The sequence below is a fragment of the Cydia pomonella genome, chromosome 2 (assembly GCF_033807575.1).
Source record: "Cydia pomonella isolate Wapato2018A chromosome 2, ilCydPomo1, whole genome shotgun sequence".
Classification (NCBI taxonomy): Eukaryota; Metazoa; Arthropoda; class Insecta; order Lepidoptera; family Tortricidae; genus Cydia; species Cydia pomonella.
The window spans coordinates 34,350,190-34,374,293 of record NC_084704.1 but is presented as its reverse complement, the minus strand read 5'-3'; the positions used below and the strand labels follow the sequence as shown (position 1 = coordinate 34,374,293).

Here is a 24,104-nt window from a genome sequence, read left to right as displayed (position 1 = left end):
TTACAATAGTCCTACACTAACCGGGGCTTGTCCTTGGGTGCACTGCTATAGTGTGAACAGGGATAGTCGGTTGGTTTCACGTTACATTTAGAGTAAATTGTCTTATTACAAGGGGCCTCTACATGTTGGCTTCGGCCCCACGCACGCCTTCCAAATGTCCGGGACCCCATGGTCCCGAGAATTTGTAAAAGACAGACATAATAATAATAATGTGTGGCACTATCCCTTTCGGCTATTTAGGGCTGCTAAAATTCAAGCCATTGCATACGTTGACCCAATATTTGTATTCGCCATTACGAATACTATGTGGCGTTCTCCTCTAAATGAAGAGGCAAATGGAGTGGTCACTTCTCCATACAAGCGTAGGTACTCGACCGTTTCCTCTGTGGTTTTTGACCCTAGATTAATGATTTTTGTACACATATAGTAAACACCCCTATAATGGAACAGGCACCACTAATGGGATAATATAGACAAATTCTGTACCTAAAACAAGTATTTACCATCAGTTTTTAATCGCTGGCAACATTTTACCATAAACAAGAGCCAAAGAGCTGCTTAAAAAAATTTTCTTTGATATTTCTTAGTTTGAAAATGAATGGCGCCATACATCCCATGACTGGAGCAAAAAACCATAGTTTTAACTGGTTAATAATATTAAAACCAATTGCAGTAACTTTCATTAAATACATAGAATACATGAAGGACGAATTGGACATTCAACTTTTAAAGCATAATCCGCTGTCCGTCCGGCCGTCTGCCACCAGGCTGTATCTCATGAACCGTGATAGCTAAACAGTTGAAATTTTCACAGATTATGTATTTCTGTTGCCACTATAACGACAAATACTAAAAAGTACGGAACCTTCGGTGGGTGGGACTTGTCCGGTTTTTCATAGATAACGTCACATTTATTTTATACTGTTAAGAGTTCCCGGCAAGCTCCGCCGAATGTCACCTTCCCATACAAACGAAGTTTCGTTCGTATTTTAAAACTACGTGTTCGACTGTAATGAAACTTTGCACATACAATGGCATGAGCTCCATATAGCTCCAGTTTTTAATAAACGGAATACAGCAATAACAAGTTTTCTATGAAAAACTTAAATTCGCTGTATTTTTTTAACTAATGGTATCGGAAGCTACATGTTGAGATTTAAAATTGCCCCATAAGAGTACATACTGTAAATTAGTTACTGAATAGATCGCTAGATGTCGCTTTTTAAAATTCAAACTAAATGACGATGTGTTTTCCTAAAACAATGGAGTCAAACAGTTTCCATGGTCAAGTCGGTAACCAAAAATGGAGCGACAGTGATACAGTGAAATAGTAATAAAATAACAGTGTTTAGTAACAGTAAAGTGAACCTTAAAGTGCAGTATTTAAGTGCGGAATTATAACAGCCAGGTGCGAACACTACATAAACTAATTACAGTAGGGCTAAGATGGCGTCTCTTTATCATTAGTCACCATGCCTGTCACGTTCTAACAAGTATGTTAGTGCGAAAGTGACGGGCATAGTGACAAGTGATAAAAATGGAACCATGATACCGCCGCAGGACTAGATATACCTTATCTTATTGTAAGTACAATGTTTCAGAGCAATCTAATTAGTCGTTTTAAAATGAGAAAGTAACTACGTTTGTATAGAGAACCGAACTTGCTGGGGACCCTTGAGACTTATACTTTTAATATTATGCTTAATTTGTCCTTATAATATTTGCGTCCGACAACTTGTGGCGAAAATAAGTGCAGTGAGCATGCACTTTTGTCGATACCGCTTGGCACGATCGTCCCCTAAGTCAAAGCTGATTTTGCCCGGTAACCACGAAATCGTGCGGGTCTACCCCTGAAAAACAGGACGAGGGGGGGGGGGGGTGTCCAGGTCCAATCTATGCTATATTTCTACCTGCTTTTAGCAACTTGGGCATTGTATATCATTTTCGTACATATAACTCAGGTACGAGGGATTTTTTGGTACTAATTTGTCGTTGTTTTTCAAACTTTCAAAATCACAAATATTATAACTACCTATAATATATAATTTGAAAACTATATCTAGTCTTAACAATATACTTTCAAAGACAATATTGTAGAGAATTTTATGGAGCTATGAGTTTTCATGAAAATTTATAAAAACTAAAAATGGGGATATAAAAGGCATGTTTCTATTTCCATTTATTCTCATTGTGGTTCTCAGAAACGTAAAAGCTTATATTATGCTTGCCAAGTTCTGTCAGATGGAACCATACCTCCATACTAAATAGAGCTAAAGAGCTGAATTTACATGGTTTGGCAATAAACGTTCAGAAAAAAAACAGAGAATATTTGATACTTTGCAGTTTTTGAAAATTCTCTTTGGTACATTGCTACACTTATCCTTATTGACCTTATGTGTTTTTTTTTATGGCTTTTGTACTTTTTTGGGTTCAGGCAGGCGCGGACCGTATTTACCTGCAACCTGCAACAGCCATTGGATAACTGACTTAATTATTCACCGTATTATTGAGCAATACATTCCAAATTCAAACTAGTTTTTCGATGGCCGTTGGGGCTATGCGTTGCAGAGCTGAACTTTTGTATCTTTTTTCGGTTTTGTGTTTAGGTTATTCCCCTGGCTGGTTTAAAAATACTTAAAAGCAAGATATAGTGTTGGGAATTCCCAGTGTGAGATTTGAGTAAATATTTTAAGCTATAAAAATAATAATAAATGTTAGTAATCCGATAAATATGAAAATTAGGCGGCCATTTTAGCCTTTTAAGATTCACATGAAAGTAGCCGCCGCTTTACAATCCAAGTTACGCTCTCTGATAAAAAAAAATAGGATTTCATAAATCGTGATATAATAGAGAGCTGTCAGTCGAGTACCGTGTTTAGGCAACGAATCTGGCTGAGTTGCCTAGGTAAGGTTCGAGATTGAAAAAGCTTGATTATACGGCCGCCTTTACACCTGTAAGTTACTTTCGTAATATTTGTGTAACTTACTTACCGTTGCATTTACACTTAAAATAAACTTACAGTAAAAAATGCTTACGTAAATGTTGTAAGTTTAAACTTGCATAAATTATTACACGCCCATTTACATATGCTTACTAAATCAGTATTAAAAATGTCTACTCATAGTCGCCACGTACAAGCGGTTGCTGTATATATAATTTTATACAACAAAAGGCGAAAGCATAATAATGCTGAAAGAAAATGCTGGGTAAAACATTGGCTAGAAAAAAGAATGGCACGAGGTGCGTTTGAAAATCTTTTGAAGGAGTTGAGAATGGAAGACCGAGCCCAATTTTTCAATTTTATAAGAATGAATGCTACAAGTTATGAATATATTTTGGAAAAAGTTGCACCAATCATTAAAAAAAAAGGTTCACATTTTCGACAGGCAATTTCACCACCTGAGAGACCTGTAAGTTCTCAACTTATCAATTTAGCTCGATAAGCTGTGACTGCTGTGAGTCGCTTCCGTAAACAAACACGAACGTGTTTAGACTTGCAATTTACCAATTTACGAAAGTAGTAAAAAATTACAGTAAGCTACTTACAACAAGTATTTACACTTGAAAATTTATCGTAAGTCGGTTACGTAAGTGACTTACGTAAGTAAAACTTACAGGTGTAAAGGCGGCCTACCACTATTGTATACAATATTGTACACAAATAGAACTGAAATTCCTAGCCACAGCAGCTCGCTACCTAGAGTCAATATCTACACCCACAACTATTAATATTAATTAAATCTAGTGATAAGCTTAATCTATTTAGTTTGAAGTATGTATGTAACCCATAACTTGCATGTCTGGTTTAACTGTAAGTTGGTGAATAAATAAAAATAAAATAAATAAAATAAAATAAAATTCTTTTTCTACGAAGTCATCTAAATTATTTTTTACTATAAAGCCTAGATTGTTAATATCTCAGACAAAAGTGTAGTACATTTTTTTTCTGTCGGTACACAATTTTACTAGGCAGACTATTTGCAATGTGTCAATGTGAATATTATTTACCATTTATTTCTTAGGCAGTGTCTTACCAGAGCGAATAGCTCGCGAACGCGAAGCGGCGCGGTGATCGTTTGATACCTATGGAATTGTCCTACGTGGGCAATCTCCGAATGCCGTTGGGCCGTCGTCGCTCACGTAAACCGCGCTGTTATCAAAAATAAATAACAGATGAGGGTAGATATCCCTTAAAACGTATCTTAGACCATTATTTTCATAGCTGCGGGAAAGGTAATTTTATGGAGAAAGGATAAACCAGATTTTAACGATATGTGTAACCCCTTTAATAAGTAGTTCAGGTGTCTGCCGTCCAAACAATGTATGAAACACATCATGAGCGGGCCCCGCGGTACAGGCTTGCCTAGTGCGGGGACCACCAGTACCCCTATATTGTATTGTATTTAAAGATTAGCCTAATATTACTACTGTAGCCAACTTTTCATTTCATTAACACTTAAGTTTACCAACTTTTGTGTTTGTAATTTATGCTTATCGTGCAATTTCTTAAAAAGAAATCAAAACCACAACAAGTTGATAAATTTGAATCGGCCTGCATATTAAATGTACCCGTTTTATTGCTCTGTAGCTGTGTAATATATAAAAATGAAACTAATAATAGAGAAAACCTCTCTGGAAGTATTCTCCAAAGTTTTCTTCACCATGTGCAAGAGGATTGTGGACTACTAAACTTTTCGAGATCAACGAAGGTATATTAAGACGAAAGTCAAGGGCCCTCATTTTCCTCTCTGGATATTAACAATATTGAAAAACTTTTAACACATTTTTTAGGGTTCCGTAGCCAAATGGCAAAAAACGGAACCCTTATAGATTCGTCATGTCCGTCTGTCTGTCCGATTATGTCACCGCCACTTTTTTCCGAAACTATAAGGGTTATACTGTTCAAACTTGGTAAGTAGATGTATTCTATGAACCGCATTAGGATTTTTACACAAAAATAGAAAAAAACAATAAATTTTGGGGGTTCCCCATACTTAGAACTGAAACTCAAAAAATCTTTTTTCATCAAACCCATACGTGTGGGGTATCTATGGATAGATCTTTAAAAATGATATTGAGGTTTCGAATATATTTTTTTTCTAAACTGAATAGTTTGCGCGAGAGACACTTCCAAAGTGGTAAAATGTGTGTCCCCCCCCCGTAACTTCTAAAATAACGGAATGAAAAATCTAAAAAAAATATATGTTATACATTGCCATGCAAACTTCCACCGAAAGTTGGTTTGAACGAGATCTAGTAAGTATTTCTTTTTTATACGTCATAAAATTAAAAAAAAAAATTTTTTTTCATCAGACCCATACGTGTGGGGTATCTTTGGATAGGTCTTCAAAAATGATATGTAGGTTCCTAATATCATTTTTTACTAAACTGAATAGTTTGCGCGAGAGACACTTCCAAAGTGAAAAAATGTGTGTCCCCCCCCCCCCTGTAACTTCTAAAATAACAGAATGAAAAATCTAAAAAAAATAAAAAAAAATAAAAAAAAATATAAAATAAAATATAAAATAAAATAAAATATAAAATAAATAAAAAATATAAAAAAATATATGATATACATTACCATGCAAACTTCCACCGAAAATTGGTTTGAACGAGATCTAGTAAGAAGTTTTTTTTTATACGTCATAAATGGTACGGAACCCTTCATGGGCGAGTCCGGCTCGCACTTGGCCGCTTTTTTATAATAATAAATAAATCAAAAAAAGGTCAAACGTAGGGGCAAAGCTACGGTTAATATACATCATACTATCTAAAAATATTTTCCATAATATCAATATCTTCTTCTTAATATTTTTCCATCTCACTGTACTTTTTTGCGCTTAAACAAGATAAGCCAAAATTATACCTACATAGACTCTTAAAAAAATGTCACTCCTGTGGACTATACATACTATACTTAATTTTTTTTTTACATTAGATAGAATAATTCCACAGTAGTAGCGTACAGTTTTTATCAAGCTCTTTTAAATAAAATGGAATTATCGAATGTACCATGGACAAAACTTATAATTTATGTACTTCAAAATTATACCGCAAAAAGTGCCTGATTTGCAACTACAAGCTTACTTCTGCGAAGAAAAACGAAGTATAGGTAGGTATTTACTATCTTTTGTGCACATGTTATTCTTTTGTCACCCAGTTTATCAAAATAGCAGGCTAATTCGAATATACACTGATAATGATAATTAGTTATCCTGCATTTCGCTTGGACTTTATTTTATTTTTTGTCACTTGTCCGAACATGTCTTAGCGCGGGCGAGATGCACCGACGTTTGATAAATAGATAGCAAATTACCCGGACCCGAGCATGTTCTTAAACTACGTCCAAAAGAGAGATATGAGCACTGTGAATATCATCTCGCTTTGATGATATGACTGCAAAAAATTGTCTACTTTTCCATGTTTTGACCGAGAAATTGCCGATAAAACTAATATCCGTAGCTACTTAGTTGCTTATAAGTAGATACATAAGTATTTTTCATTTCTCATGCTCTATACCCCTAGTGTAAATTTATTCGATAGAGAAACGTAACGTACGCGTTTGCGTTAAGTCTCATTTTGTATGAGATTTAGAATCAGCGCGCCAAGCCCGGATACGTCCTTCTGGACCTCCTGGGTCCTTAAATTACGTCCAAAAGAGAGGTATGAGCACTGTGAATGTCATCTCGCTTTATGTGGTAGGGCACAGCACAGCGGAAGTCATTCCAGATCTAGAGCAGAGCCCAACTGAGGAAGTAGGTACCTCCACCTTACAAAAAACCGCAGCTAAATAACACTAGACCCTTCATAGTGTTGTGTTCCTGCCGGTGAGTAAGTTTGCCGGAGCTTCAACTAGGTTGCGGAGTGTTAGGGTCGGCAACGCGCATCTAACTCTTCTGGAGACTGCTTACATCAGGCGGGCCGTATGCTTGTTGACAAAAATGACATCTCTAAATGATGTCATTAACACGACGTCACTAAGACGACGACGGCATTAAGTTTGAGTTGGCCTCCAAAGAATGAATTTGACTACTTAAAATAAATAAAATAAATATGATAGGATATTATTACACAAATTGACTAAATCCCTCAGTAAGCTCAATAAGGCTTGTGTAGAGGGTACTTAGACAACGATATATATAATATATAAATATTTATAAATACTTAAATACAAAGAAAACACCCATGACTCAGGAACAAATATCCATGCTCATCACACGAATAAATGCCCTTACCAGGATTTGAACCCGGAACCATCAGCTTCGTGGGCAGGGTCACTACCCACTAGGCCAAACCGGTCGTCACACTTTGAAACTTGTTTCAGGTTCATAAAACAGGCTTTAACATTTGATTTGTCCGAAGTTTTCTGCATTTCGCGTTTTAATTGAGCAAGTTTTCCGAATTTGGGACTCACCTAACTTTTATAATTAAAAAATCATCAAACGACCCGGACATAGCTTGGCCGATTTTTAATTTTGCTGTCAATTTTTTTTTGTCAAATTTTGGTTTTTGGGCGGAATTTGAATTAAACACAAAATTCCAATTTGGGACAAAAACATGGAATAATTAACTGAAACGTAAAATTTTCTGTTGAGTTTTCTCCATTCACAAAATTTTGGCGAAATTTGACGAAAATAAAATAAATTTATAGCCCAGCCCGCGTAGCAAACAGTCAACGTGCCAATCGTTAACGCTCCGCAGCGAACGTAACGCAACTGTCACTGTCGCCCTAAATGGAGGAGTGATAGAGCTACGCTACGCTACGATTGGCTTTTTGAGTTGCGTTACCACCAGAGATGTGCGTGAATGCGTAGCGAGGGATGTGTTCTTTTCGCAGTTGTTCTGTAGGGGTAGGACAGACAAGACCACATGGATAGTGGGGTGCTCTGATTCGGCTTTAGATAACCCTGACATTTTGGTAACTTTGAGATTCTAGTGATCTTGAGGATGCTGGTGTGGTATCGTGCCACGTAGACTGATTTTTTCCCATATAATATCCAAGTTGAGAAGGAGGCTGGCTCAACTGAACTCGGCTGGAAAGAGCTGGAAGTAGCCGCCCAAGATCGCGCCAAATAGAAACTTCTTCTGCGAGCCCTAAGTTCGTAATGAGGAATAACAGGATTACATCATCATCTATGTATTTAAGTATTTATAAATATTTATATATTATATATATCGTTGTCTAAGTACCCTCAACACCAGCCTTATTGAGCTTATTGTGGGACTTAGTCAATTTGTTTAATAATGTCCTATAATATTTATTTATTTATTTATCATCATCATTATCCAAGTGTGCCCCTTAAAGGCTCAAAACAAATAGTAATGAAACTACTATTAAGATCCTCATTTATCTAAGAAACGTTTTAGGAAACCTTCGACGTATTACCTTTTACAAAATTTACTGCCACCTGCTTCATTTTACCCCTCGAGGTGTAATTACCTCGAGATGGAGGCACTAGCCTTGAGTGATTCCCACAAGCAACTTGTGGTTCCGTACCGTATTTAAATATCTTTTCATTTCTTATGCTCTGAAAGTAAGTCGTTGTTGTTCTAAAAAGTGTGCCGATAATTATACGTTTCTGCTCTAAAGCACTGTACTTTCTTAGTACGTATATTGTTTTTTTTTTGGATTTAGATGGATTTGTTGTACATTCTTATAATTACCTCCCCAATTCATAAATAAAGTTATTTTTACCTAAATTTTTAATTAAAAGTACGCACAAGAAATACTACTGAAGTTTATATTTAGCCATGTTTCTTTTTAAAATGCATATGTATTTTACTTTCTTCGTTTTGGAAAAGTAGAGTGTGAAGCACTATTTCAGTCTCGGATTATTAGCGCTCTCACTGCGTTCGAGCGCCAAACTACCTCGGCAGGATTGGGTGCCTTTCAACCCTTGGTTAACAATCTACTATTACCGGCTAAGCCCAGGAGCGCCGCGACACGACAGTATCTTACCCGCGAGATAAACTACCTGTCCCTCTCTCATTAATACAGGTAGAAAACGACGGCTAGTCTAAGTCGCGGTAGAGATACTGTCGTAGCCTGCTATTTTAGTCAACGTTTTTGGAATATTAAAGAACTAGAATCAGAAGCATATCAGTTAATTGACATTCACATGGGCGACTCGCTCGCACTAATACTTGTACGGACAAGTCAAAGCGAAATGAACGCGCGAATGACAGCTAACTGATATGATTCCAATATCATCTAATGTCGGTTTGATGAGCACGTTCAAATTGGCCTACGTCCGCGGTGAAGTCGTTAAAACGTTCAACCTTATTTTCATACGTTTGGGGAGAAAAATGCATAAACATCTTTCTTTGTGGCGCTTAAGACTACCGTGAGTTAGCTGTGATATTCGTATTCGTATTCGTGGGCTTGGTTTCCGCAACTCGACGTCGCAATTCGCGCCTATTTTGCGTGATGGTGGGTTGTCGGCACTACTCCTGCCAACCCAACTCTACCAGGAAGCCTAGCAGACCCTTGATGTTGCCGACGACTTCTGGGAGAGACCCCGGGGAACCGAGGTATTGTGCCCGGTATTCTGCCACCCCTGGACATAGATACGATACGATACTCAACGAAATATGTATGAATTTTATGAAATAATATTTAACCCTTAGACCCCAATTTGTTAAACAAAAGCCTTGTTTCTTTTATGCAGAGCTGTCAGTTCCCGTGTTAGGCACGTGGCAAAGCGATAATGTCGTTTAAAAAGCAACTGTATCGTGACAATATTAAGATTCAAATCTATATGACAGCTTATTCGAAGAGTAATCAGCCACGTGGGTGGCATAAACAACAGGGCATTATTTTTGGAAATAACAAATCTTGTCATCTCCGAATGGGCTGTTGTTTGATTTTGAACCATATAAATAGTATGGTAATATAGTACATTACTATAGAGGACGGGAAACGAAGGGTTGCAGGCCAAGTAGATATAGACGGCCGAGCGTAGCGAGGTCGTAAAGGGATACGCGGCCGGCAACCCCGTTTCTCGCCGAGATTTGTATAGTGCTTTTCTCAAACTTGCAATGAAATAATAATAATAAAAATAGGATGATGATGATTGTTTCATGTTCTAATGTGATAGGTTATTCAGTGCGTCGGGTTTTAAAAGGGGACGATAATTTGATTATTTATGCGCTACGACGCACGGTTTAGGTAATAAAATATATAGAAAATATAGAGGACGAATTGGACATTCCATTTTTAAAGCATAAAGCGGTAGAAAATTTACAGATGTTGGTGAAATATCAATAATACTCCAATTTTTCTCTTAAATGTCCCATGATTGGTGCCGTTAACATATAGTATCCACTTCGTATTAAACTAAATATATTGATAAAAATAGTATAACATTCCACAGAGAGATTCATTCAAAGAAGACATCATCGATCGACTAATGAACATATTATAATGAAATCGTCATGGCTTATTTTAGAACTACGGTTTTGCTAACGGTATCTATTTTCGAATCCCATTCTCATTACGGTCAAATCGTCCGTCGGGCGTCCACTGATTGCGTGGTGTTTTTGAGGATTTTTTGACCGAAATATTATTATATAGAATATCTTTTATAATTTTAGGATAGTAGGTATTTGCCGGTTTTGACGCATTCGAAATATTATTAGGTTTTCTTTATAATTTTAGGATAGTTCTTGCTGGTTTTATTTTTTTCTCGCTGTGCATGCTTATTTTGGATGGCATTATTATGTAATTCCTACCACTTATTGTAATAATGTTTTGAATATTGTCTGCTTAGTGTGGCTTATAAATAAAATAAAATTACGTCGCAATATTCGCGACTTCAACGTAAATAAGTTGAACTGTTTTATTTATATATATTTTCAGCTTTTATATTGTCAGAAAACATGAAAGGTTGTGAGTTCAAACCTCCTCGATGCGCAATTAGTTCTGATAATTCTTGTTATTAAAAAAAATGCAACAGACGGTCAAAGTCAATGATATAACGAATACAAGTACAGGACATTGATGTGCACGTACGAGTATCAGCTATAGGCTGCCTGTGCATTCATAATATAATAATAGATAAAGTCAATGTGGGGATTACCGTCTATCCGGGAACATCGTCTAGCAAGCTCTTTTGGTCGCTTTTAACTCTTGGGTTTGTACACATACTCCACTAGTTTACAGAAGGTCGGCAGAGCAGAAAGAGCGAAGCTTTGGCCCCATACAGGGCAAAACATCTCGGATCCCCGAGAGACCTCCCTGAGGTCCAACTCAACATCAAAGGTTTGATAGGATTCCTCGAGGAGTTGGACTGGCAAGAATAGCCAACCCTTTAGTCATCGAGTTGCGGAAAATCGCCCGTACTACAATACAATACACAGAATAGGCCTCAATATTTGACCCTTTTTTTTAATTTATAGCCTAGAGTGTGCAAGCATACAACTACATATGTTACCGTCCCTGCCCATGACATAATGACAATTTTATAATAAAAAATATAAAAATAGATAATAGTACATTACGATACAAGTGCGAAAAATAGGAAATTCGAAACGAGTGGCGATAAATTAAAACACGACCGAAGGGAGTGTTTTAAATCGACACGAGTTGCGAAATACCTATTCGCACATGTATCGTACAACGTTTTACAGTACATATGGCCCTTTAAATGTTCGACACAGTAACGTAATATGCTACTTCTCGCACTAGTGCTATAAAGTAGCCCCATATGTACTGTAAAACATTTTTTACCTTGGTTACAAGGTATCGTTCATGCGGCATTAAAATGTACTTTATATTGATATACAATATACAATTAAAAAAATAATAATTTACTAATATAAGTCAGATACTTGCTGCTGGGAACAAAAAAACCTGCAGTAAAAAGTAGAATGACCCTAAATTCTTTTGTTAATCGTTTAAAGGATTCTGCCTTCCTAAGGATCCCCAGCTATTTGCTTGTGGGAACCTCCGTGTCCCGGACAAAGCGAACCATCCGGTTGACACCGCACCGCTTTGGGCGGAAATCTGCTCGCTTCCGGAATTAAACGAATTAATCATATCGAAAGCACAAGGAAGTATAGCATAGCCAGCTGAGGCCACGAAAAAAACGGACAGCGTAATTGCTCAGCGTTGTAAGCCTCACACTAGCGTCTTCCGAGCGTCGCCGTCTCGTAAACTCTATGGCTGCTGCTCGACGCGACGTTGGCGCAACTGCGCAGCGACGCCATTTTCCATAGCGCTGATTGGACGCCGACGCTAGTCGTAAGAGTCAGTGTCAAGCGTCTCTACAGCGCTTCACACACATCACTAAATGCAGTAACTGACGACAGGGACGCAACTATACGTTAGACACGGTAGATATCTGCATCTCACTTCTACGTATTTCTGCATCCTGTGAGGTAAGTACTGAATTAAGTAAGGTATGTGAAGCGTTTACGCTGTCGGGAAAAACGCTTCGAACCTACTGAGGAGTTGGTGGTTGACGTCGTTTTCAGCGTCAGATATGGTTACCGGAATATTGGTAGATTCGAGTTGTCATAGTGATTTCTTATTTAATGTGTTCATTAAGTTTCATATTTAAAGGTGTTATATTGTTAATTAAAGTCCCGTAAAGATTTGATAAGTTTTAATATGTACTTTTTTTCTTGCACCATTTTTACATTTATGATTAGCCCTATGGTTGATTGCTAGAGAATGCAGAATAGAAATTTAGGCATTAAGTCCCACATTTGTATTTTTTTTTTGTATTTTGTGCAATAAAGTTCAAATAAATAAATGAGATGCTACCTATACTACTATATATATATATATATATATATATATATATATATATATATATATATATATATATATAATAATATTTTGTAATATTGCTATGTCTTATATATAGCGCATACATCACATCTAACGCAGGAGGGGGTAGACAGTTATTCACCGGGCGTTGACAGGAGGTGGCGTGTTGGAGCCAAGTCCCGTAGTAACTAATTCTGAACTTCTGGGTGTCCTAGGGATACTACACTACCAATACAACTTCAAACCCGCGTCAAGCGTCTCTCCGAGCGTATTTCGTGGCCCTCCAGTTACAGCAACAATGATCACGCATCTTTTGAGTTCCCTTTTTTTCTAAACTTTCTTCAAATACGCGCTCTCAAGGAACCAACGTGTGCGGCACATTAATATCTGCAGAAAGCTGTATTATATACCGTAGAATTTAAAGCTGAGTTATCTTGCCATATATCGGCGTCTTAGCTTTATCAGAAGAGAAGTGTTAAAAAAATTGCTTCACGTATTCCGCTTTACTTATCTGGAACGTCACCAAACAAAACCGTCTGTAACGTACTACTCATATTTTTTGCAGTCCTCTGCGAGATTACAGCTGCCAAAGTTATGTTTGATCAGTTCGTTGACTTTGATGAAGTTTTGATAAGACCAGTTTCCGATCAGTGTTTATAAATAGAAATAATAAAAACTACATAGGTTAGTTTTTCTAAATAGTTAGCAAAACTAGGGTGAATAAAAATATGGCGATGGCATAAGGTATCCGACCCATGTAAGCCCATCTTATTTATGTTTAGATACAAATATAAAAATATGAATTTGAAAATAAAGTAGATATTGAATCATCGACGTGTTAATAGTAACTTTGGCTTAGAAAATATTATTTACAGCAACCGTAAATAGGATCAAACATTAATTTTGCGCTTTTTAGTTACTGGGCCTTACGTAGATCACATGGGTCTTACATATATTACAAAAAAACTGGATTTGAGTTGGGTAAGAAAAACTTTATAATATGCTGGTATGAGCCGCGATCCAAACCCATGGGTTTAAGCCATGGCTTTGGTGAGGTTACAAAAATATACGATTCCTAAATAAATAATAATCAAGTGGGATTGGGCGGGACACATCTGTGGGGGCACCACAGATAACCCGAGGCAGAGGCAGGCCAAAAAGGAGATCTGATGGCGGGGCCTGGACTCATTTTGTGGCGACTGGCGGGAGCATGCACAAAGCCGTATTAGCCGTGATGGGTGGCGGAGTACATGACTTACCTTTGCCCAGCAAACCCCATTTAGAGGTGACACCCGTCCGTGAACATCAGTAGTGCCACCTATACAAATTCGTAAAACTGTGGACTGATTGCACAACCGCCATTATGGAAATAATATACAACGTGCCCACGAGGAACTCGAGATCACATTCTGCATAGCTAGTAAGGTCGTATGTGAGCGGATGCTGTCCTTGCCCGTGTCATAGAACGCACGCAGAGGGAACACCCGCCAGCTTGTTAGGAGTATTGAAAGTTCATGGAATCTAAAATGAAAGCGATGGAGGAAATTCTGAGCTATGGAATATTAAACATAAATTACTATTACTTTTTTAATACATTTTACAATTTTGATTGTATTTTGGGGTGACACCAAGAATTCCCGCACCGGGTGCCACCCATAATTTCATTTTCACTGGTCCTGTTGGACCACGTACGACACTTTATTTATTATTTATCTTGAGGTTTGGATTCATGGTTCAAGATACGTGTGAGATTCCTCAGATCCGATATTTAATTATAAATTTGTAGCCAAACATCACGCATATATGTATTCACAACATCAAGGGCAGGCTGGCGACCTTCAACCTCCGACGGAATATTTAGAAACCATATAAAAACTTATTTATTTCGCCGTACGAGTAATACCTAACGTTGAGATGATAAACATGGATCAGTGACTCGAGCTGGGTAAACCCGCCGGTAATTGGCTGTTATACGTTTTCTGGATAAATTGATACACATTTACAATCAATTTGAGATGCTGATATGTCCTTTTTTTTATCAAATTTTCTAACTTGATAACTTTAAACGTACCTAGTCCTCATTTTCTTCTATGAATCATGGAAAATGTTTTAACAGAATTTGATGTATATTAACTATAGCTATGGACCTTCGTTAGATTTTTTTATTTATTATTATAAGAGTTAGGCGCGAAAAACAAATCCATACAAAATTTAAAAAGCTTTTAAGTAACTGTTATCTTAATTGAAATGGAAAAAAATAACGAAAGGGCATAGCTAGGGGGATAGCTGTAGTTAATATAGATCAAATTGTATAAAATTATTTTCTATAATGTTAATAATTACGTCGGTGGTCAGTGTGGACGAACCTTTAACGAATAACGTAGTGAGTGTAGTGGGCAACCCATCATTTAACAATATTGTCGAAAACGAGGGTAGTTTCTCGCCTCCCTGCCACTGCTACGCGCCGAGCCATCGGGCGCGGAGAGCTGCGTCGGTCCGTGTCCTCCCGTGGAAGCTGCTCATTATGGATCAAAATATGTAGCGCATTTGAGTGACCTATTTTAGATGTTGAGCTTAATTTGAGATTGAGTTGATAGGTACTTAAGATTGTCCCACGATAATTACCTTTATTATATAGGTAGGTGCATATATATGTAAAAGATTCGAAACGTATTGCAGTCTGTTATTTCTTGTTACACACTTGCAAAAATATTGACGTTATTTGGTCCGTTTATTATGCTAAGACCCAATTTACTGAGAAGTGACTAGCTGTGAATGATGTACCCTGCGTCAGACACAACAGGTTAAATAAAAATAGTATCGATAAGGCTATCGTTTCAATAAAATGTTAATTGGTGCCTATTTTATGTTTTTCTACAAGTCAATCAGAGGCTTAACGTGATTGGACATATAATTTACAATGCAGTTTTTTTTTAATTAAAATAATATTGCACAAACGTCCCCAAAATACCAGTGGCGTTCGTTCCCGCGTTGAATAGCCAACGATATACGTTGCATACATACTAATAGATATACATACGGCCCGATTCGAAGAATGAGATACGATAACGATAAGTTCTGGCTTAGATAAGCTCTCATTTAAATATCGTTTGTATTGTATGTCGTAAAATTGACAGAAGCAGCTCGATTCGGGCAACCAATGTCACTTTGACGTTAGAAATATCGTAGATAGATCTTATTGGGATCACAGCGGAATCGAAATAAACGTCAATTTTGACATGTCGATTAGTTATCGATGTAAAGATCTTTCTAAGATCTTAAACGGTTCTTAATCATTCTTCGAATCGGACCGATAATCGTATTTATTCAACACGTTTGATGATCGGTCTGGCCTGGCCTAGTAGGTAGTGACCCTGCTTATGAAGCCGATGGTCCTGGAATCGAATCCCGGTAAAGGCATTTATTTGTGTGATGAGTAAATATCTGTCTTTAAGTATTTGTATATTATATATATCGTTGTCTGAGTACCCACAACACAAGCCTTCTTGGCTTACCAAGGGGTGGGCCTTAGTCAATTCGAGTAAGAATGTCCCTATAATATTTATTTTTATTTATGTATAAAAAAAAAAGTTTTTTTTAAGGTGTGTTTTTAACTTCTGCGCGGACAAGCTATAATTGAATGAAAATAACCCATATTTTCAAATGTCAAAGGTCAGCGGCGGGAACATTTTTTAATTGACTTAGCTCCGAATTTGCTGCACGGTGTTTCCTCGTAAGAAAATTCCCACCTCTGATAGTACCTATCCGATTTCCCAATATTGAGTAATATTGACCCAATTCGATTGTCCCCTGTAGCGTTTATATCCATCAGCCCTTTGCTAAAGTACTTATATATAGATTGATAGATATACCAATATGTAGATTATGACATGGGAGCGTGCATGAACTGTAGGAGGCAGCACAGGAGCCGTTAGATTTTTAGCGCGAGGCGTAAATGTGATGTTTATTGTTCCGATGTAGCCCACAATATGGCAGTACCTACTATGCACAAGAAAACACGTGACGTGTAAATGTACATGTTTATGGTTCCGATTTAGGCCACAAGATGGCAGACCCTCCAACGCGCACGGTCCCTATAGACTTTTACTTAGAAATAGAAGACCGAAGTCAAGATGACTAAAGGAGATCCTTTTAGCTGAGCTTAAAGTACTTATACTCTCATTCAAATTCCAATTCGAATGTACACTGACATCAGAACCCCTAGTGTAAATTTATTCGATAGTGTGGCGTGACGTACGCGTTTGCGTTAAGTCTCATTTTGTATGGGATTTAGAAACAGCGCGCCAAGAGGCACGTTTTGGAAGCTCAAAATCCCATACAAATTAAACTTAACGCGTACGTCACGTCTCGCTATCGAATTTTACACGAGGGGTACAGTACCCCTAGTGTAAATAAATTCGATTTTGAAACGTGACGTACGCGTTTGCGTTTAGTCTCATTTTGTATTGGATTTAGAAAGAGCGCGCCAAGCGGGACGTTTTGGAAACTCAAAATCCTATACAAAATGAGACTTAACGCAAACGCGTTCGTCACGTTATGATGTCGATAAAATTTACACTAGGGGTACAGATTCCCAAGATCTTTACTAACTTTGATAGATTTGATAGACACTAAAAAGTTATCGTCGAAAAACAAAAAAATTGTCGATTGCTTCTCAATAAGTACCTACAAGCGTAGTCCCCATTTTCCTTCCTTAATATTTTACCACAATATATTGCAAGTTAACCACAGCTCAAATTACTGGATTATTTGCGAATACTAATCGTATTGATTAATATATAGGTAAGTTACTCGTAAATGTATGTGTGAAATACTCTTTGTATTTAATTGTGAGTGGTTCAACTTATTTTTGTTACAATTGACAAGAAAAAGTGGGTTTACCCCTGATTTACCTTTGTATTATAGCTAACGGCACCACGCAAAGTTGACGTCACGCACGCCATAAAATGCCATGTACCGAATGATAGAGGGATATTAATTATACTCCGGCAAGCTAACTTTCTCAGTAGAAAAAGGCGCGAAATTCAAAATTCGTAAGAGAGATATTCTTCGCGCCCTCGTTTTTCAAATTTGCCGCCCTTTTCTACTGGCAAAACTAGCTTGCCTCCATCTATGCATATCATAGATGGTAGGGTCATAATATAGATTTGCTATACCACGTCCGCCCGTGAGGGACAGAACATATGCAATGCGACAAATCAAAAACACATTTTAATATTTCATGGTATGTACGTGGTCAATACCAAAAACAACTTACGTAATTTGGTCGGGTTATTTGTTGCCCCCCATAAACCATACTAAAATTTACGGTGGAGACTAAAAAAACATTAAACCGTGACACGGACAAATAATAATAACGCTTTCTCTGCTACCCCTACTGAAAGATACATAAGACTATCCCGTTCTTCAGTGCCCAATCCATACTAAATACTAGACTAGATTCATGATACATAACTAACTAAACTTTGCACCCATTTGAATAAAATAAAGTTAGGTGGTGTCATTATAAATGTCGTCATTTTAGATTAATAATGAATTGCTACAATTTATCGTTGTCGCAGTTATTTTGTTCCGACTCTAGTGTTCTTTTTCCCAACCGATAGAAAGTTTAACAGCCAAATGAATCACTCATTCTTTCATTCACCACTTTTCTTGCAATTAGTACTCTATGCTAGCTGAGTGGGTGTTAAGTGATTACAATCATTCGTCTTAACTATTCTACGGACACCTTTACAATATTATTGTCGGCATGACATAAGAATTGATATACAATGTGTAACTAAAATAGTGGAGATCCGTTCTGATTATCGGTATCGGGTATAATCTGGGTATTAGTATCGAGGTCTGATTAGGAAAAAGTAGGAAATTTTTTTTAGACGCAAATTTTTTTGGTGTTTGTTTTGAGGGTTGGCCGGCCTGGCTAAACGACCTGCCCCATATAATAAAAAACACACGGTAATTTTTTTTCATTCTACTTATTCCTAACTATAACACTACACTGAATATGCCCTTAAGCGGATCACTACTATTTCTGTTACATGTATGAGCCTATGTTTATTTTACTGTAAATTTATATCATCAGATTTCGATTAAATTAGGTGGGTATTATGTACAATATAGGGAAGGGAGTTCCCTATATTGTACATAATAAGCGCTATTTACCGTACGCACAGAATAAATACCGTACAGAAATGGCATTTTTGTAAAACCGAAATTTCCGAAAATTCAAGGATAAATCATGCTGCCTCTTACAAATGTCTCTCCCTTTCGGTTATTTAGGGTTGACAAAATTCAAGTCATTATCTTATCTGTGGTTGTGTACGCAAAGGGACGTTAAGTTGTGCCCTAATATTGCTAGGAGCAATGCTGAGCCGAACGGAGAGCCGAGAATGCCCGAACGCTCTAGTGTCTCCCCAGTACCATATCGTATTTTAGTGATTCACGGAAATCACATACATTTTTTGTTCCAAATTGGGATTTTGTCGTTAGTCCAAATACATAAATATATTTATTTATGTATGTTCCCACATACTCTTCAAAGCAGTCAAATTTTATTCAAATCTAACGAAATAAAAGTAAAAATCGGTCCATATATGTACATAAGGGTCATATCATATTCATAACTATCAAATATCTATTCTGACGTTACTCCAAACTCCAACTACACCGCAGTTTATATTTGACTGAAATCTCCCGGAAACCACAAAAGATCACTCAATATTTTTCCTATTAAAATGGACGCTTATTTCGGGCCTATTTGTTTTGATTGGTGTTATAAAGATTAAAGAAATGACGATTGTGAGGTGTAATGTATTGGCAATGACCTTACGCGTGGCGGCGCGGCGCCGCACGCGGCAGTGTTTGAGGAGACGTCGATCGCGACGCATTCGCGCCCTTTTCGGTATCGGTTCGGTCTACGTAAACGCGCGAACTTTGGTGTGAAAGTGGAGTGATGATGATGTTTGATTCGTGAGGTGTCAGGAGAGGATTTTTTTTGGAAGTACGTATATTTTATTTGGAAATTATAAGAGGGACAAAAAATTTTTGGAAGTAAGTTTTTAATCATATTTGGGTGTTTTTTTTAATCTAGGGTTATGCCACGTTTTTAAGTGTCGATTTAAATAAACAAGAAATTAAAAGAGGTATAGAAATAATAAGGCCTCAAATTCAAATTATTAATTTTGCTCTAACAAAAAAAAAACAATTATTCTGAATAAGTATCAAGGATTAGGGGTGGTAGAAGGTATGGGTAGAGATCCTGTGTCTAGATGTAAGTTTACCTTATGGCTACATACCGAAATTTGATTGTAGATTGATATTATATGGGAATTAATTAAGAATCTCGACTTTTTCGATATTGATATTTCTTCAAATACAACTTTACAGCATTACAGCTAAGGGGCTGTAAGATTAAGAAGTAATAAAGCTATAAGCTAGGTAATAAAATAATAGGATAAATATGAGAATAAATGAACAAGCTGCCTATGTTGATTAACAAAAACGTAATGAACTTTAAAAAGTTTATGATTTTTGTCAGCAAACAAGGCGCAGTCAGGTGCATATTAACGTAATTACAATAATTTGTAATGTAATTTATTATTATGAAATAAACTAAACTAATTGTATTGAACAGCGTAAATACTGATGCCAGTGCTAATCCTTGGTATTACGTTACTGAACGGACCCCAGTCTTACTAGCTGTGGTAAAAAAGTGAGGATAAAGGATAAAGCAAAAATATGATGATGATCATTGGCTGTTTTATGCTTTTCTACAAGTAGGTAATATAATCGGGATCGCTCCAAATTTTATTAGTAAGTGCGTTATTTTTTTGTCTGAATTATTTTTTGAAGACGATATTACAGTTCACACAAAGGATAATAATTTTAATTGACCCCTAGGTTTGAGTAACACGATTCAAATATTATTTTAAAATAATGAAGACGATAACTAAGCTATTTTTTTTTTAAACTACGTCGGTGGCAAACAAGCATACGGCCCGCCTGATCGTAAGCAGTCTCCGTAGCCTATGTACGCCTGCAACTCCAGAGGAATTACATGCGCGTTGCCGACCCTAAATCCGCCCCCCCCTCGTTGAGCTCTTTATTTTGTTTAATTTTTATAATTTTAACAAAATTATATTTTTACAAACAAAAGCCGGAGCGATACGATAATAAAGTTCACACAAATAACAATAATTTTAAATGACCGCTAGGTATGAGTACGGTCACGTCTGAAAATATCGATACGAAAAAAGCGTCAAAATGTGTATACACGACTTTATTGCCCATATATTTAGGTAGTATATACATATTTTTGGCACATTTTTCGTACCGATATTTTCAGACTTGACTGTACCACGTATAAAATATTATTTTAAAATAAGGAAGACGAGAATTGAGCAATTTTTTTTAAATCTATTTATTGACAATAACAATATACATAATGGATATATACAGATGATTACTATAACTAGCTTACATCTAAAATAGGCCCTTGAGGACCAAGGATACCAAGGATGCTGGCGGCATTTCCTCGTTGTATCGCAATACTGATACGTTGTGCGAGGAAGCCGCCAGCTCTTCGGTCACCAGTTACGTCAACCAGACGTTTCGCGATTTCTCCAAAAAACTTGTGCGCGCTGGGACCCCATGGACCTAGAGTTTCAACGCCAAATGGTACAAAATGGTACTCTCTACCGAGGCTCTTATATTTATTACGTTTCAAAATTTCGGCGCTTTCCGCCGCTGCGCCCGCTTTTACATTAGTCCGTTGGAGGTGGGACTAATTAAATTGAGCTATTATTTTATTTAATGTTTATAATTTTCACAAAATTATATTTTTACAACCCAGAGCGATCATTGGTATATGGGAAAAACATCGATAGTTGAGTTATCGATATAGGAACTCCTTACCTGTCATAAAATCTGATATCTGCAAATAACTTTTCACCACACCAGCGGGTAAAGGCTCTCTTGTTGAAAAACGGATGAGAAAGTTGCATTTTATCAACATGTGTGACAAAGTATTTTTTATACCACGTCGGTAGCAAACAAGGCGGGCCGTATCCGCCTGATGGTAAGCAGTCACCGAAGCCTATGGACGCCTGCAACACCAGACGTGTTACATGCATGGTGTTAATCTGATGCAAATATTGAGTCGTTTCCTTATGTCAGCTGATTGACTTTTAAATGACGATTTTGAACATTCACTTGGATTTGATTTTGTTTGGTTAACAACTTTGTGTGTCACTCGGTGGCAAAATTTGTTGAACTCTAGTACCTTGAAACCCTCGCAGCGCTCAATATTCCACTTTCCGAGCCACCCGCTACGTTCGTGGATCAATTTTGGAATCTTTCGCGTGCTCGGGTATCAATATTAGCACGAGCGGTTAAACAACAATTTTGCCCCCTTATAAATAAAATAACTTTAGCTAGGCCGTAAGAATGCTTAGGAAGATTTTTGAATTTCGACCTCTCGATTACGTGTATTTCGTTCAATACTGTTACCACTACTAGGCATTTAAATTCTACTAATGCAATTGAAAACGAGTCATTAATACCACTAGATTCCCGGTTTCTATTGTTTGTATTTAAAAAATAGCATTTCGCCGTTTTTCTACGATTTTCAAGTGAAGAAATTGAGCACTCGAATATAAAAAATCAGCCCGTCACTCATCGTGACGGTTACCTGTACCCCTAGTGTAAATTTGGGGTTGTCGTTGAGATTCAAGATGGCGAAGACGTCTCGAGAATATTTTTTTGTGTTTTGCTCATTTATGTTGTTCAAAGTGTAGTATTGATAGCTTATTATGCAGTGAACTATCGTGGAAGTGTGCAGTTAATGAAAAACTAATCTTGAAACGCGTTTAACCATGTTTTAATCAACATCCGGCAATCCATCGTGGCTTTTAGTAAAGTCCAGCTATCTCTTTACTAAAAGCAACTACCGAACAACGTCATGCTCTACGAGCACACTTAAAACTTACAACGAAACTTGACATTGGCAAAATCATCATAGATTTGATGGAAGCCATATTTTAAAAGAAGAAAGAAGTAGTGTAAATTTTATCGACATCATAACGTGACGAACGCGTTTGCGTTAAGTCTCATTTTGTATAGGATTTTGAGTTTCCAAAACGTTCCGCTTGGCGCGCTCTTTCTAAATCCAATACAAAATGAGACTAAACGCAAACGCGTACGTCACGTTTCAAAATCGAGTTTATTTACACTAGGGGTACAGTTTACGATATGTCTATGAGAACAATAGTATAATAGATAATATGTTTATTTTTATTGACACAAATGCTGTTCATTCAATCCACAGAAAACCGCTAGGGGTTGGTTGGTCTGTGATTCAATCACAGCTTAAAAAATATTTCATCCTTAAAGAATACATAAATATTTTTTAGGATAAAACTACTTTACAGTTTGTAAAGTGCTTATAAATTGTTTTCACTTTTATACTCGTACCATCACTGATATGATTTGTATTTAAGGTTAATCATTAAACAAAATTGTCGTACTCGTATAGTATGTGTACTAATCTTTACCACTTAGATGGTTGGCAGTTCTCAACTGTAATTTTCTCCAGAAACCTCCTGCCTCGCACAGCTAAACTGTGGAATGAACTGTCGCCCGCGATATTGCCGGTACGAGTACGACACGATACGACCTTCAAACCTTCAAGAAAAGAGCGTACCAGAGGGCCTACCGGAAACCACATTCGACGTCTTCCCTCCCTGTCACACTTACGTACACATTTACAAGTACGACAGAGAGGCAACACGTCGAACGTGGTTCGCGGTAGGCCCTCTGTTCTCACATGCCTGCAACCCTAGTGTCTAGTCTAGTGTTGCAGGTGTCCAGGGATGACGGTAATTGCTGCATATCAGGCAATTTGTTTGCTTCTTTGCCTCCTATATTACGAAAAAATAGGTACATTCATGTACTGCAGTAATACAAATAATGTCGGTTCTGGACCCGAAAGTTAAAGACCGCCTAATTTTGGATTATGATTTACATCAACCAGTAGCCGTCTCTACAAAGTTTTCGGGAGTGATCAACTTGATAACTGTAGGGTAGGGATGTTGACTGTGTTTAAGGGAATTTTCAGTAAATAAATAAATAGTATAGGACATTATTGCACAAATTGACTAAACCTCACAGTAAGCTCAAGAAAGACCGGCCAAGTGCGAGACGGACTCGCGCACGAAGGGTTCCGTACAATTACACAAAAACCGGCAAAACGATCACGGTTGTTGTATGGGAGCCCCACTTAAATATTTTCTTTTTCTGTTTTTATATTTGTTA

General features: G+C 37.1%; 1 protein-coding gene across 2 annotated transcripts in view; it reads left to right on the top strand.

Moving 5' to 3' along the window:
* Positions 1 to 19,502: 19,502 nt before the first annotated feature.
* The window catches only part of LOC133515458 (pyrokinin-1 receptor-like), a 185,802-nt gene continuing 181,200 nt past the window's right edge, over positions 19,503 to 24,104 (top strand). The window contains exon 1 of one of the 2 annotated variants that reach the window (XM_061848010.1): positions 19,503 to 19,794. The gene's annotated coding sequence lies outside the window, so the exon portion shown is untranslated. The remainder of the gene's footprint in view (positions 19,795 to 24,104) is intronic. The other variant, XM_061848011.1, reaches the window with a different exon arrangement.